The sequence below is a fragment of the Pleurodeles waltl genome, chromosome 12 (assembly GCF_031143425.1).
Source record: "Pleurodeles waltl isolate 20211129_DDA chromosome 12, aPleWal1.hap1.20221129, whole genome shotgun sequence".
Taxonomy (NCBI): Eukaryota; Metazoa; Chordata; class Amphibia; order Caudata; family Salamandridae; genus Pleurodeles; species Pleurodeles waltl.
In genome coordinates, this window is record NC_090451.1 from 120,771,728 (window position 1) to 120,786,675 (window position 14,948).

General features: G+C 38.6%; 5 non-coding genes across 5 annotated transcripts; all 5 read right to left on the reverse strand.

Annotated features, from left to right (window-relative positions):
- Positions 1 to 1,744: 1,744 nt before the first annotated feature.
- Positions 1,745 to 1,826, reverse strand: TRNAS-GCU (transfer RNA serine (anticodon GCU)). The gene has a single exon. It is a non-coding gene; the product is annotated as a tRNA-Ser (tRNA).
- Positions 1,827 to 4,391: 2,565 nt separating this feature from the next.
- On the reverse strand, positions 4,392 to 4,473 carry TRNAS-GCU (transfer RNA serine (anticodon GCU)). The gene has a single exon. It is a non-coding gene; the product is annotated as a tRNA-Ser (tRNA).
- A 2,567-nt stretch (positions 4,474 to 7,040) lies between these two features.
- On the reverse strand, positions 7,041 to 7,122 carry TRNAS-GCU (transfer RNA serine (anticodon GCU)). Its single transcript has one exon. It is a non-coding gene; the product is annotated as a tRNA-Ser (tRNA).
- A 2,565-nt stretch (positions 7,123 to 9,687) lies between these two features.
- TRNAS-GCU (transfer RNA serine (anticodon GCU)) lies at positions 9,688 to 9,769 on the reverse strand. The gene has a single exon. It is a non-coding gene; the product is annotated as a tRNA-Ser (tRNA).
- Positions 9,770 to 12,336: 2,567 nt separating this feature from the next.
- Positions 12,337 to 12,418, reverse strand: TRNAS-GCU (transfer RNA serine (anticodon GCU)). Its single transcript has one exon. It is a non-coding gene; the product is annotated as a tRNA-Ser (tRNA).
- Positions 12,419 to 14,948: the final 2,530 nt, after the last annotated feature.

The window sequence follows — 14,948 nt, forward strand, 5'->3', positions numbered from 1 at the left end:
AATCAATGGATCAATATCTCAACAACAATCGCAATAACTAATCATCATGCTAATCAATAACCTTTAATGAGAGTCAATAAAGTGAACACACCATGACCTTTCAGTCATGAATAAAAACACCAATTTAGTTAAGTGTTAGGATACGTATTTTACTATTGGTTACAATCTAAAGTCATTTCTGTTAATCTCATCGGCAATTCATCTCATTAGTAACTCTTCAGATTTGCAATTAGAAATGCAATTAATCAATGCATGGAGAATATTCACTCAGTATTAACACATCATTAATAAGAACCAACTCAGCAAAGTCTCAGTAGTGCATGATTAAAAAAAGCAAGAACTCAGTGATTTGTCTATTTGCGTCAGATTTTAGTGAACACCTTAACTAACCTCAAATTAGCATCAGCATGTTGGGCTTCAGGCAAAACAATTTAGCAAACACAAATTTGGAAAACATCTAACTATGGCCTCTATCAAAGAGCAGTTGGTACCGAGAAAGAAAAGGCAAGCCGACTATTACAATTTTAATCAGATAGTTACCCATCCAACGGATCAGCAAACAGCGTCAGTCTTTGTCCTCAGGCCATCAGTTGTTTTCACCATCAGCAAAGATAGGACAGGGCAAAGCCTCTGTATTGCATAGCTGAGGAACAAGAACTCCCCTCATATAGAGGAGATATGAGTATCAGGTAAGGAATAAGTAAAGGGTGGTTTAGAGTATCAGGACGAACAAACGGCAAAGTCTCAAATGAAATGGCCTAAATGGCTCAGTAGAATGGCAAAGAATGGGTTGGAGTGGAATGTCCAATAAATAGCTGATTTCTGCTCAGGTCATATGGTTAAATCAAAACTGTCTAATTTACTCCTAATTCCTCGTTGGATAATAATTTGTGCATCGTTATCTCTGTCCAATAATTATTCACGCATTTCACCAGAATTTTCCACAAACCATAGTTCACATGTCGTTGATTGGCCCATGTTATTGACGTCTCCATCGGTTGGAATGTCAGGTAAGAAAAGTTACACTTTACGCACCAGCCAGTAGTTCCATTGTTTTCTCCTACTCCAGGCAACCTTGCACCTGTTACGAATTACACTGTTGCATTCAGCAAGAATGTCTCCTTGAGCAAGTCGGGTCCTATGAGAAAGAATTTACTACAGCTACACACATCTCTAGCTTCTGGAAAAGTACAGTTTCGTGTCCTTCAGGAAAACAGCACATTGCACGTTAGAAAAACACAGTTTAATATGAGACCAGGCATGTAGGCCCAGACCCTCGCTAAACTAAGGCCTAGTGCTTAATGTACAAACTCCTAATACATAACTCCAATTTTGATATGTTGTAATACAAGTTCAAAACATCAGTACATAATTAATTCAGCATTAATAACTTTCATTAGTCTTCGTATACATTGGTAGCCACTCCCCGTGGGCACATTTCAAACGCGTGCATTATTTCTTCATTAACACATTTTCTATGCAGTTTCATTACACAATATATTGCAAACTTCTACGTCCCCCAACTTAACAATCCTCCGCCTGAGGAAAGAATTTGTGATTCATGCACAGAACCCGGCCGGCGCTGTTTACAGTAATGCCTAAGCACAGTGCTCACCTGAGCGGTGTTTCCAAACCGAGGCATTGTACTGTCGGAAATACCATGGGATACGTAATTTAACTTTCACATAAAATAGGGTTAAACCAGACATACCGCATATTAAAAAGTAAACACACAATAATAAACCGACAAGGGTGGGATTTGAACCCACGCATGCAGAGCACAATGGATTAGCAGTCCATCACCTTAACCACTCGGCCACCTTGTCGTGTAAAGGTCAGTTTTCAGGAGGAAAAAATATAGTAGCCGAAATGTGTTCTATGAGGTGATAGTTGTCCACACATAATAAAGAGCATATATTTACAGATTTTTATGGCAACTTGTTGTCTTCAGCTTTGCTCTAAATGACCTTGTTGTCCTTCCCTACTTCAGCTTGAATTTGTCTGATATATGTAATGGAATCATGAAAATTACACATTCCAAACGTGTTCTATCCATATGTGATCTACTGTCACACTACCCTCAAATGAGCTAAGATTGCTTTATTTCAGTTGTACGTGGATTTAAAGTGCAATTTCATACAAATATTTTACTGGTATGGTGCTTTCGAGTCTCTAGGTGTCATTCATTGTTGGGGTGCTTACATGTCAACATTAGGCAGCAAATAGTACACAAATAAGGAAAACTGCCTTCCCATTTAATGTGCATTGTTCTGCAAAACGTTTTAAGTAGGAGAAAGTAAAACTTAGTTTATAAAACCGCCTAAACTGGGAGTATTGCCGCTACAGCTTTGACACTTCAGTTTAAAAACGTACGTGCATCAACAAGAAATATTTTTGCGCTAAATAAATTGCTGTCCGACTGCTCACGTAACGCATAAAACTGAGGCAGTCGTAATTACACCACATTGAAGTAATATCTTGGTGGTTTTCGTTGACGATGACTCAGCAGCAACAGATCAGATGACTTTTTATTAGTGATAGCGCATCACGGCCTTGATAAGTAAACTTACAAGGAGACACCCCTAGGTGGATGAACCTTTTGGACTACGTTCGGGGACTTCCCAGTACGAGATGTCTTTTGGCATCACAAATCAATGGATCAATATCTCAACAACAATCGCAATAACTAATCATCATGCTAATCAATAACCTTTAATGAGAGTAAATAAAGTGAACACACCATGACCTTTCAGTCATGAATAAAAACACCAATTTAGTTAAGTGTTAGGATACTTATTTCCCTATTGGTTACAATCTAAAGTCATTTCTGTTAATCTCATCTGCAATTCATCTCATTAGTAACTCTTCAGATTTGCAATTAGAAATGCAATTAATCAGTGCATGGAGAATATTCACTCAGTATTAACACATCATTAATAAGAACCAATTTAGCAACGTCTCAGTAGTGCATGATTCAAAAAAGCAAGAACTCAGTAATTTGTCTATTTGCGTCAGATTTTAGTGAACACCTTAACTAACCTCAAATTAGAATCAGCATGTTGGGCTTCATGCAAAACAATTTAGCAAACACAAATTTGGAAAACATCTAACTATGGCCTCTATCAAAGAGCAGTTGGTACCGAGAAAGAAAAGGCAAGCCGACAATTACAATTTTCATCAGATAGTTACCCATCCAACGGATCAGCAAACAGCGTCAGTCCTTGTCCTCAGGGCATCAGTCGTTTTCACCATCAGCAAAGATAGGACAGGGCAAAGCCTCTGTATTGCATAGCTGAGGAACAAGAACTCCCCTCATATAGAGGAGATATGAGTATCAGGTAAGGAATAAGTAAAGGGTGGTTTAGAGTATCAGGACGAACAAACGGCAAAGTCTCAAAGGAAATGGCCTAAATGGCTCAGTAGAATGGCAAAGAATGGGTTGGAGTGGAATGTCCAATAAATAGCTATTTTCTGCTCAGTTCATATGGTTAAATCAAAACGGTCTAATTTACTCCTAATTCCTCGTTGGATAATAATTTGTGCATCGTTATCTCTGTCCAATAATTATTCACGCATTTCACCAGAATTTTCCACAAACCATAGTTCACATGTCGTTGATTGGCCCATGTTATTGACATCTTCATCGGTTGGAATGTCAGGTAAGAAAAGTTACACTTTACGCACCAGTCAGTAGTTCCATTGTTTTCTCCTACTCCAGGCAACCTTGCACCTGTTACGAATTACACTGTTGCATTCAGCAAGAATGTCTCCTTGAGCAAGTCGGGTCCCATGAGAAAGAATTTACTACAGCTACACACATCTCTAGCTTCTGGAAAAGTACAGTTTCATGCCCTTCAGGAAAACAGCACATTGCACGTTAGAAAAACACAGTTTAATATGAGACCAGGCATGTAGGCCCAGACCCTCGCTAAACTAAGGCCTAGTGCTTAATGTACAAACTCCTAATACATAACTCCAATTTTGATATGTTAATACAAGTTCAAAACATCAGTACATAATTAATTCAGCATTAATAACTTTCATTAGTCCTCGTATACATTGGTAGCCACTCCCCGTGGGCACATTTTAAACGCGTGCATTATTTCTACATTAACACATTTTCTATGCAGTTTCATTACACAATATATTGCAAACTTCTACGTCCCCCAACTTAACAACCCTCCGCCTGAGGAAAGAATTTGTGATTCATGCACAGAACCCGGCCGGCGCTGTTTACAGTAATGCCTAAGCACAGTGCTCACCTGAGCGGTGTTTCCAAACCGAGGCATTGTACTGTCGGAAATACCATGGGATACGTAATTTAACTTTCACATAAAATAGGGTTAAACCAGACATACCGCATATTAAAAAGTAACCACACAATAATAAACCGACAAGGGTGGGATTTGAACCAACGTATGCAGAGCACAATGGATTAGCAGTCCATCACCTTAACCACTCGGCCACCTTGTCGTGTAAAGGTCAGTTTTCAGGAGGAAAAAATATAGTAGCCGAAATGTGTTCTATGAGGTGATAGTTGTCCACACATAATAAAGAGCATATATTTACAGATTGTTATGGCAACTTGTTGTCTTCAGCTTTGCTCTAAATGACCTTGTTGTCCTTCCCTACTTCAGCTTGAATTTATATGATATATGTAATGGAATCATGAAAATTACACATTCCAAACGTGTTCTATCCATATGTGATCTACTGTCACACTACCCTCAAATAAGCTAAGATTGCTTTATGTCAGTTGTACGTGGATTTAAAGTGCAATTTCATACAAATATTTTACTGGTATAGTGCTTTCGAGTCTCTAGGTGTCATTCATTGTTGGGGTGCTTACATGTCAACATTAGGCAGCAAATAGTACACAAATAAGGAAAACTGCCTTCCCATTTAATGTGCATTGTTCTGCAAAACGTTTTAAGTAGGAGAAAGTAAAACTTAGTTTATAAAACCGCCTAAACTGGGAGTATTGCCGCTACAGCTTTGACACTTCAGTTTAAAAACGTACGTGCATCAACAAGAAATATTTTTGCGCTAAATAAATTGCTGTCCGACTGCTCACGTAACGCATAAAACTGAGGCAGTCGTAATTACACCACATTGAAGTAATATCTTGGTGGTTTTCGTTGACGATCACTCAGCAGCAACAGATCAGATGACTTTTTATTAGTGATAGCGCATCACGGCCTTGATAAGTAAACTTACAAGGAGACACGCCTAGGTCGATGAACCTTTTGGACTACGTTCGGGGACTTCCCAGTACGAGATGTCTTTTGGCATCACAAATCAATGGATCAATATCTCAACAACAATCGCAATAACTAATCATCATGCTAATCAATAACCTTTAATGAGAGTCAATAAAGTGAACACACCATGACCTTTCAGTCATGAATAAAAACACCAATTTAGTTAAGTGTTAGTATACTTATTTCCCTATTGGTTACAATCTAAAGTCATTTCTGTTAATCTCATCGCCAATTCATCTCATTAGTAACTCTTCAGATTTGCAATTAGAAATGCAATTAATCAATGCATGGAGAATATTCACTCAGTATTAACACATCATTAATAAGAACCAACTTAGCAAAGTCTCAGTAGTGCATGATTCAAAAAAGCAAGAACTCAGTAATTTGTCTATTTGCGTCAGATTTTAGTGAACACCTTAACTAACCTCAAATTAGCATCAGCATGTTGGGCTTCATGCAAAACAATTTAGCAAACACACATTTGGAAAACATCTAACTATGGCCTCTATCAAAGAGCAGTTGGTACCGAGAAAGAAAAGGCAAGCCGACAATTACAATTTTCATCAGATAGTTACCCATCCAACGGATCAGCAAACAGCGTCAGTCTTTGTCCTCAGGGCATCAGTCGTTTTCACCATCAGCAAAGATAGGACAGGGCAAAGCCTCTGTATTGCATAGCTGAGGAACAAGAACTCCCCACATATAGAGGAGATATGAGTATCAGGTAAGGAATAAGTAAAGGGTGGTTTAGAGTATCAGGACGAACAAACGGCAAAGTCTCAAAGGAAATGGCCTAAATGGCTCAGTAGAATGGCAAAGAATGGGTTGGAGTGGAATGTCCAATAAATAGCTGATTTCTGCTCAGTTCATATGGTTAAATCAAAACGGTCTAATTTACTCCTAATTCCTCGTTGGATAATAATTTGTGCATCGTTATCTCTGTCCAATAATTATTCACGCATTTCACCAGAATTTTCCACAAACCATAGTTCACATGTCGTTGATTGGCCCATGTTATTGACGTCTTCATCGGTTGGAATGTCAGGTAAGAAAAGTTACACTTTACGCACCAGTCAGTAGTTCCATTGTTTTCTCCTACTCCAGGCAACCTTGCACCTGTTACGAATTACACTGTTGCATTCAGCAAGAATGTCTCCTTGAGCAAGTCGGGTCCCATGAGAAAGAATTTACTACAGCTACACACATCTCTAGCTTCTGGAAAAGTACAGTTTCGTGTCCTTCAGGAAAACAGCACATTGCACGTTAGAAAAACACAGTTTAATATGAGACCAGGCATGTAGGCCCAGACCCTCGCTAAACTAAGGCCTAGTGCTTAATGTACAAACTCCTAATACATAACTCCAATTTTGATATGTTGTAATACAAGTTCAAAACATCAGTACATAATTAATTCAGCATTAATAACTTTCATTAGTCTTCGTATACATTGGTAGCCACTCCCCGTGGGCACATTTCAAACGCGTGCATTATTTCTTCATTAACACATTTTCTATGCAGTTTCATTACACAATATATTGCAAACTTCTACGTCCCCCAACTTAACAATCCTCCGCCTGAGGAAAGAATTTGTGATTCATGCACAGAACCCGGCCGGCGCTGTTTACAGTAATGCCTAAGCACAGTGCTCACCTGAGCGGTGTTTCCAAACCGAGGCATTGTACTGTCGGAAATACCATGGGATACGTAATTTAACTTTCACATAAAATAGGGTTAAACCAGACATACCGCATATTAAAAAGTAAACACACAATAATAAACCGACAAGGGTGGGATTTGAACCCACGCATGCAGAGCACAATGGATTAGCAGTTCATCACCTTAACCACTCGGCCACCTTGTCGTGTAAAGGTCAGTTTTCAGGAGGAAAAAATATAGTAGCCGAAATGTGTTCTATGAGGTGATAGTTGTCCACACATAATAAAGAGCATATATTTACAGATTTTTATGGCAACTTGTTGTCTTCAGCTTTGCTCTAAATGACCTTGTTGTCCTTCCCTACTTCAGCTTGAATTTGTCTGATATATGTAATGGAATCATGAAAATTACACATTCCAAACGTGTTCTATCCATATGTGATCTACTGTCACACTACCCTCAAATGAGCTAAGATTGCTTTATTTCAGTTGTACGTGGATTTAAAGTGCAATTTCATACAAATATTTTACTGGTATGGTGCTTTCGAGTCTCTAGGTGTCATTCATTGTTGGGGTGCTTACATGTCAACATTAGGCAGCAAATAGTACACAAATAAGGAAAACTGCCTTCCCATTTAATGTGCATTGTTCTGCAAAACGTTTTAAGTAGGAGAAAGTAAAACTTAGTTTATAAAACCGCCTAAACTGGGAGTATTGCCGCTACAGCTTTGACACTTCAGTTTAAAAACGTACGTGCATCAACAAGAAATATTTTTGCGCTAAATAAATTGCTGTCCGACTGCTCACGTAACGCATAAAACTGAGGCAGTCGTAATTACACCACATTGAAGTAATATCTTGGTGGTTTTCGTTGACGATGACTCAGCAGCAACAGATCAGATGACTTTTTATTAGTGATAGCGCATCACGGCCTTGATAAGTAAACTTACAAGGAGACACCCCTAGGTGGATGAACCTTTTGGACTACGTTCGGGGACTTCCCAGTACGAGATGTCTTTTGGCATCACAAATCAATGGATCAATATCTCAACAACAATCGCAATAACTAATCATCATGCTAATCAATAACCTTTAATGAGAGTAAATAAAGTGAACACACCATGACCTTTCAGTCATGAATAAAAACACCAATTTAGTTAAGTGTTAGGATACTTATTTCCCTATTGGTTACAATCTAAAGTCATTTCTGTTAATCTCATCTGCAATTCATCTCATTAGTAACTCTTCAGATTTGCAATTAGAAATGCAATTAATCAGTGCATGGAGAATATTCACTCAGTATTAACACATCATTAATAAGAACCAATTTAGCAACGTCTCAGTAGTGCATGATTCAAAAAAGCAAGAACTCAGTAATTTGTCTATTTGCGTCAGATTTTAGTGAACACCTTAACTAACCTCAAATTAGAATCAGCATGTTGGGCTTCATGCAAAACAATTTAGCAAACACAAATTTGGAAAACATCTAACTATGGCCTCTATCAAAGAGCAGTTGGTACCGAGAAAGAAAAGGCAAGCCGACAATTACAATTTTCATCAGATAGTTACCCATCCAACGGATCAGCAAACAGCGTCAGTCCTTGTCCTCAGGGCATCAGTCGTTTTCACCATCAGCAAAGATAGGACAGGGCAAAGCCTCTGTATTGCATAGCTGAGGAACAAGAACTCCCCTCATATAGAGGAGATATGAGTATCAGGTAAGGAATAAGTAAAGGGTGGTTTAGAGTATCAGGACGAACAAACGGCAAAGTCTCAAAGGAAATGGCCTAAATGGCTCAGTAGAATGGCAAAGAATGGGTTGGAGTGGAATGTCCAATAAATAGCTATTTTCTGCTCAGTTCATATGGTTAAATCAAAACGGTCTAATTTACTCCTAATTCCTCGTTGGATAATAATTTGTGCATCGTTATCTATGTCCAATAATTATTCACGCATTTCACCAGAATTTTCCACAAACCATAGTTCACATGTCGTTGATTGGCCCATGTTATTGACATCTTCATCGGTTGGAATGTCAGGTAAGAAAAGTTACACTTTACGCACCAGTCAGTAGTTCCATTGTTTTCTCCTACTCCAGGCAACCTTGCACCTGTTACGAATTACACTGTTGCATTCAGCAAGAATGTCTCCTTGAGCAAGTCGGGTCCCATGAGAAAGAATTTACTACAGCTACACACATCTCTAGCTTCTGGAAAAGTACAGTTTCATGCCCTTCAGGAAAACAGCACATTGCACGTTAGAAAAACACAGTTTAATATGAGACCAGGCATGTAGGCCCAGACCCTCGCTAAACTAAGGCCTAGTGCTTAATGTACAAACTCCTAATACATAACTCCAATTTTGATATGTTAATACAAGTTCAAAACATCAGTACATAATTAATTCAGCATTAATAACTTTCATTAGTCCTCGTATACATTGGTAGCCACTCCCCGTGGGCACATTTTAAACGCGTGCATTATTTCTACATTAACACATTTTCTATGCAGTTTCATTACACAATATATTGCAAACTTCTACGTCCCCCAACTTAACAACCCTCCGCCTGAGGAAAGAATTTGTGATTCATGCACAGAACCCGGCCGGCGCTGTTTACAGTAATGCCTAAGCACAGTGCTCACCTGAGCGGTGTTTCCAAACCGAGGCATTGTACTGTCGGAAATACCATGGGATACGTAATTTAACTTTCACATAAAATAGGGTTAAACCAGACATACCGCATATTAAAAAGTAACCACACAATAATAAACCGACAAGGGTGGGATTTGAACCAACGTATGCAGAGCACAATGGATTAGCAGTCCATCGCCTTAACCACTCGGCCACCTTGTCGTGTAAAGGTCAGTTTTCAGGAGGAAAAAATATAGTAGCCGAAATGTGTTCTATGAGGTGATAGTTGTCCACACATAATAAAGAGCATATATTTACAGATTGTTATGGCAACTTGTTGTCTTCAGCTTTGCTCTAAATGACCTTGTTGTCCTTCCCTACTTCAGCTTGAATTTATATGATATATGTAATGGAATCATGAAAATTACACATTCCAAACGTGTTCTATCCATATGTGATCTACTGTCACACTACCCTCAAATAAGCTAAGATTGCTTTATGTCAGTTGTACGTGGATTTAAAGTGCAATTTCATACAAATATTTTACTGGTATAGTGCTTTCGAGTCTCTAGGTGTCATTCATTGTTGGGGTGCTTACATGTCAACATTAGGCAGCAAATAGTACACAAATAAGGAAAACTGCCTTCCCATTTAATGTGCATTGTTCTGCAAAACGTTTTAAGTAGGAGAAAGTAAAACTTAGTTTATAAAACCGCCTAAACTGGGAGTATTGCCGCTACAGCTTTGACACTTCAGTTTAAAAACGTACGTGCATCAACAAGAAATATTTTTGCGCTAAATAAATTGCTGTCCGACTGCTCACGTAACGCATAAAACTGAGGCAGTCGTAATTACACCACATTGAAGTAATATCTTGGTGGTTTTCGTTGACGATCACTCAGCAGCAACAGATCAGATGACTTTTTATTAGTGATAGCGCATCACGGCCTTGATAAGTAAACTTACAAGGAGACACGCCTAGGTCGATGAACCTTTTGGACTACGTTCGGGGACTTCCCAGTACGAGATGTCTTTTGGCATCACAAATCAATGGATCAATATCTCAACAACAATCGCAATAACTAATCATCATGCTAATCAATAACCTTTAATGAGAGTCAATAAAGTGAACACACCATGACCTTTCAGTCATGAATAAAAACACCAATTTAGTTAAGTGTTAGTATACTTATTTCCCTATTGGTTACAATCTAAAGTCATTTCTGTTAATCTCATCGCCAATTCATCTCATTAGTAACTCTTCAGATTTGCAATTAGAAATGCAATTAATCAATGCATGGAGAATATTCACTCAGTATTAACACATCATTAATAAGAACCAACTTAGCAAAGTCTCAGTAGTGCATGATTCAAAAAAGCAAGAACTCAGTAATTTGTCTATTTGCGTCAGATTTTAGTGAACACCTTAACTAACCTCAAATTAGCATCAGCATGTTGGGCTTCATGCAAAACAATTTAGCAAACACACATTTGGAAAACATCTAACTATGGCCTCTATCAAAGAGCAGTTGGTACCGAGAAAGAAAAGGCAAGCCGACAATTACAATTTTCATCAGATAGTTACCCATCCAACGGATCAGCAAACAGCGTCAGTCTTTGTCCTCAGGGCATCAGTCGTTTTCACCATCAGCAAAGATAGGACAGGGCAAAGCCTCTGTATTGCATAGCTGAGGAACAAGAACTCCCCACATATAGAGGAGATATGAGTATCAGGTAAGGAATAAGTAAAGGGTGGTTTAGAGTATCAGGACGAACAAACGGCAAAGTCTCAAAGGAAATGGCCTAAATGGCTCAGTAGAATGGCAAAGAATGGGTTGGAGTGGAATGTCCAATAAATAGCTGATTTCTGCTCAGTTCATATGGTTAAATCAAAACGGTCTAATTTACTCCTAATTCCTCGTTGGATAATAATTTGTGCATCGTTATCTCTGTCCAATAATTATTCACGCATTTCACCAGAATTTTCCACAAACCATAGTTCACATGTCGTTGATTGGCCCATGTTATTGACGTCTTCATCGGTTGGAATGTCAGGTAAGAAAAGTTACACTTTACGCACCAGTCAGTAGTTCCATTGTTTTCTCCTACTCCAGGCAACCTTGCACCTGTTACGAATTACACTGTTGCATTCAGCAAGAATGTCTCCTTGAGCAAGTCGGGTCCCATGAGAAAGAATTTACTACAGCTACACACATCTCTAGCTTCTGGAAAAGTACAGTTTCGTGTCCTTCAGGAAAACAGCACATTGCACGTTAGAAAAACACAGTTTAATATGAGACCAGGCATGTAGGCCCAGACCCTCGCTAAACTAAGGCCTAGTGCTTAATGTACAAACTCCTAATACATAACTCCAATTTTGATATGTTGTAATACAAGTTCAAAACATCAGTACATAATTAATTCAGCATTAATAACTTTCATTAGTCTTCGTATACATTGGTAGCCACTCCCCGTGGGCACATTTCAAACGCGTGCATTATTTCTTCATTAACACATTTTCTATGCAGTTTCATTACACAATATATTGCAAACTTCTACGTCCCCCAACTTAACAATCCTCCGCCTGAGGAAAGAATTTGTGATTCATGCACAGAACCCGGCCGGCGCTGTTTACAGTAATGCCTAAGCACAGTGCTCACCTGAGCGGTGTTTCCAAACCGAGGCATTGTACTGTCGGAAATACCATGGGATACGTAATTTAACTTTCACATAAAATAGGGTTAAACCAGACATACCGCATATTAAAAAGTAAACACACAATAATAAACCGACAAGGGAGGGATTTGAACCCACGCATGCAGAGCACAATGGATTAGCAGTCCATCACCTTAACCACTCGGCCACCTTGTCGTGTAAAGGTCAGTTTTCAGGAGGAAAAAATATAGTAGCCGAAATGTGTTCTATGAGGTGATAGTTGTCCACACATAATAAAGAGCATATATTTACAGATTGTTATGGCAACTTGTTGTCTTCAGCTTTGCTCTAAATGACCTTGTTGTCCTTCCCTACTTCAGCTTGAATTTGTCTGATATATGTAATGGAATCATGAAAATTACACATTCCAAACGTGTTCTATCCATATGTGATCTACTGTCACACTACCCTCAAATGAGCTAAGATTGCTTTATTTCAGTTGTACGTGGATTTAAAGTGCAATTTCATACAAACATTTTACTGGTATGGTGCTTTCGAGTCTCTAGGTGTCATTCATTGTTGGGGTGCTTACATGTCAACATTAGGCAGCAAATAGTACACAAATAAGGAAAACTGCCTTCCCATTTAATGTGCATTGTTCTGCAAAACGTTTTAAGTAGGAGAAAGTAAAACTTAGTTTATAAAACCGCCTAAACTGGGAGTATTGCCGCTACAGCTTTGACACTTCAGTTTAAAAACGTACGTGCATCCACAAGAAATATTTTTGCGCTAAATAAATTGCTGTCCGACTGCTCACGTAACGCATAAAACTGAGGCAGTCGTAATTACACCACATTGAAGTAATATCTTGGTGGTTTTCGTTGACGATGACTCAGCAGCAACAGATCAGATGACTTTTTATTAGTGATAGCGCATCACGGCCTTGATAAGTAAACTTACAAGGAGACACGCCTAGGTCGATGAACCTTTTGGACTACGTTCGGGGACTTCCCAGTACGAGATGTCTTTTGGCATCACAAATCAATGGATCAATATCTCAACAACAATCGCAATAACTAATCATCATGCTAATCAATAACCTTTAATGAGAGTCAATAAAGTGAACACAACATGACCTTTCAGTCATGAATAAAAACACCAATTTAGTTAAGTGTTAGGATACTTATTTCCCTATTGGTTACAATCTAAAGTCATTTCTGTTAATCTCATCGGCAATTCATCTCATTAGTAACTCTTCAGATTTGCAATTAGAAATTCAATTAATCAATGCATGGAGATTATTCACTCAGAATTAACACATCATTAATAAGAACCAACTTAGCAAAGTCTCAGTAGTGCATGATTCAAAAAAGCAAGAACTCAGTAATTTGTCTATTTGCGTCAGATTTTAGTGAACACCTTAACTAACCTCAAATTAGAATCAGCATGTTGGGCTTCATGCAAAACAATTTAGCAAACACAAATTTGGAAAACATCTAACTATGGCCTCTATCAAAGAGCAGTTGGTACCGAGAAAGAAAAGGCAAGCCGACAATTACAATTTTCATCAGATAGTTACCCATCCAACGGATCAGCAAACAGCGTCAGTCCTTGTCCTCAGGGCATCAGTCGTTTTTACCATCAGCAGAGATAGGACAGGGCAAAGCCTCTGTATTGCATAGATGAGGAACAAGAACTCTCCTCATATAGAGGAGATATGAGTATCAGGTAAGGAATAAGTAAAGGGTGGTTTAGAGTATCAGGACCAACAAACAGCAAAGTCAAAAAGGAAATGGCCTAAATGGCTCAGTAGAATGGCAAAGAATGGGTTGGAGTGGAATGTCCAATAAATAGCTGATTTCTGCTCAGGTCATATGGTTAAATCAAAACTGTCTAATTTACTCCTAATTCCTCGTTGGATAATAATTTGTGCATCGTTATCTCTGTCCAATAATTATTCACGCATTTCACAAGAATTTTCCACAAACCATAGTTCACATGTCGTTGATTGGCCCATGTTATTGACGTCTTCATCGGTTGGAATGTCAGGTAAGAAAAGTTACACTTTACGCACCAGTCAGTAGTTCCATTGTTTTCTCCTACTCCAGGCAACCTTGCACCTGTTACGAATTACACTGTTGCATTCAGCAAGAATGTCTCCTTGAGCAAGTCGGGTCCCATGAGAAAGAATTTACTACAGCTACACACATCTCTAGCTTCTGGAAAAGTACAGTTTTGTGTCCTTCAGGAAAACAGCACATTGCACGTTAGAAAAACAGAGTTTAATATGAGACCAGGCATGTAGGCCCAGACCCTCGCTAAACTAAGGCCTAGTGCTTAATGTACAAACTCCTAATACATAACTCCAATTTTGATATGTTAATACAAGTTCAAAACATCAGTACATAATTAATTCAGCATTAATAACTTTCATTAGTCTTCGTATACATTGGTAGCCACTCCCTGTGGGCACATTTTAAACGTGTGCATTATTTCTACATTAACACATTTTCTATGCAGTTTCATTACACAATATATTGCAAACTTCTACGTCACCCAACTTAACAACCCTCCGCCTGAGGAAAGAATTTGTGATTCATGCACAGAACCCGGCCGGCGCTGTTTACAGTAATGCCTAAGCACAGTGCTCACCTGAGCGGTGTTTCCAAACCGAGGCATTGTACTGTCGGAAATACCATGGGATACGTAATTTAACTTTCACAAAAAATAGGGTTAAACCAGACAT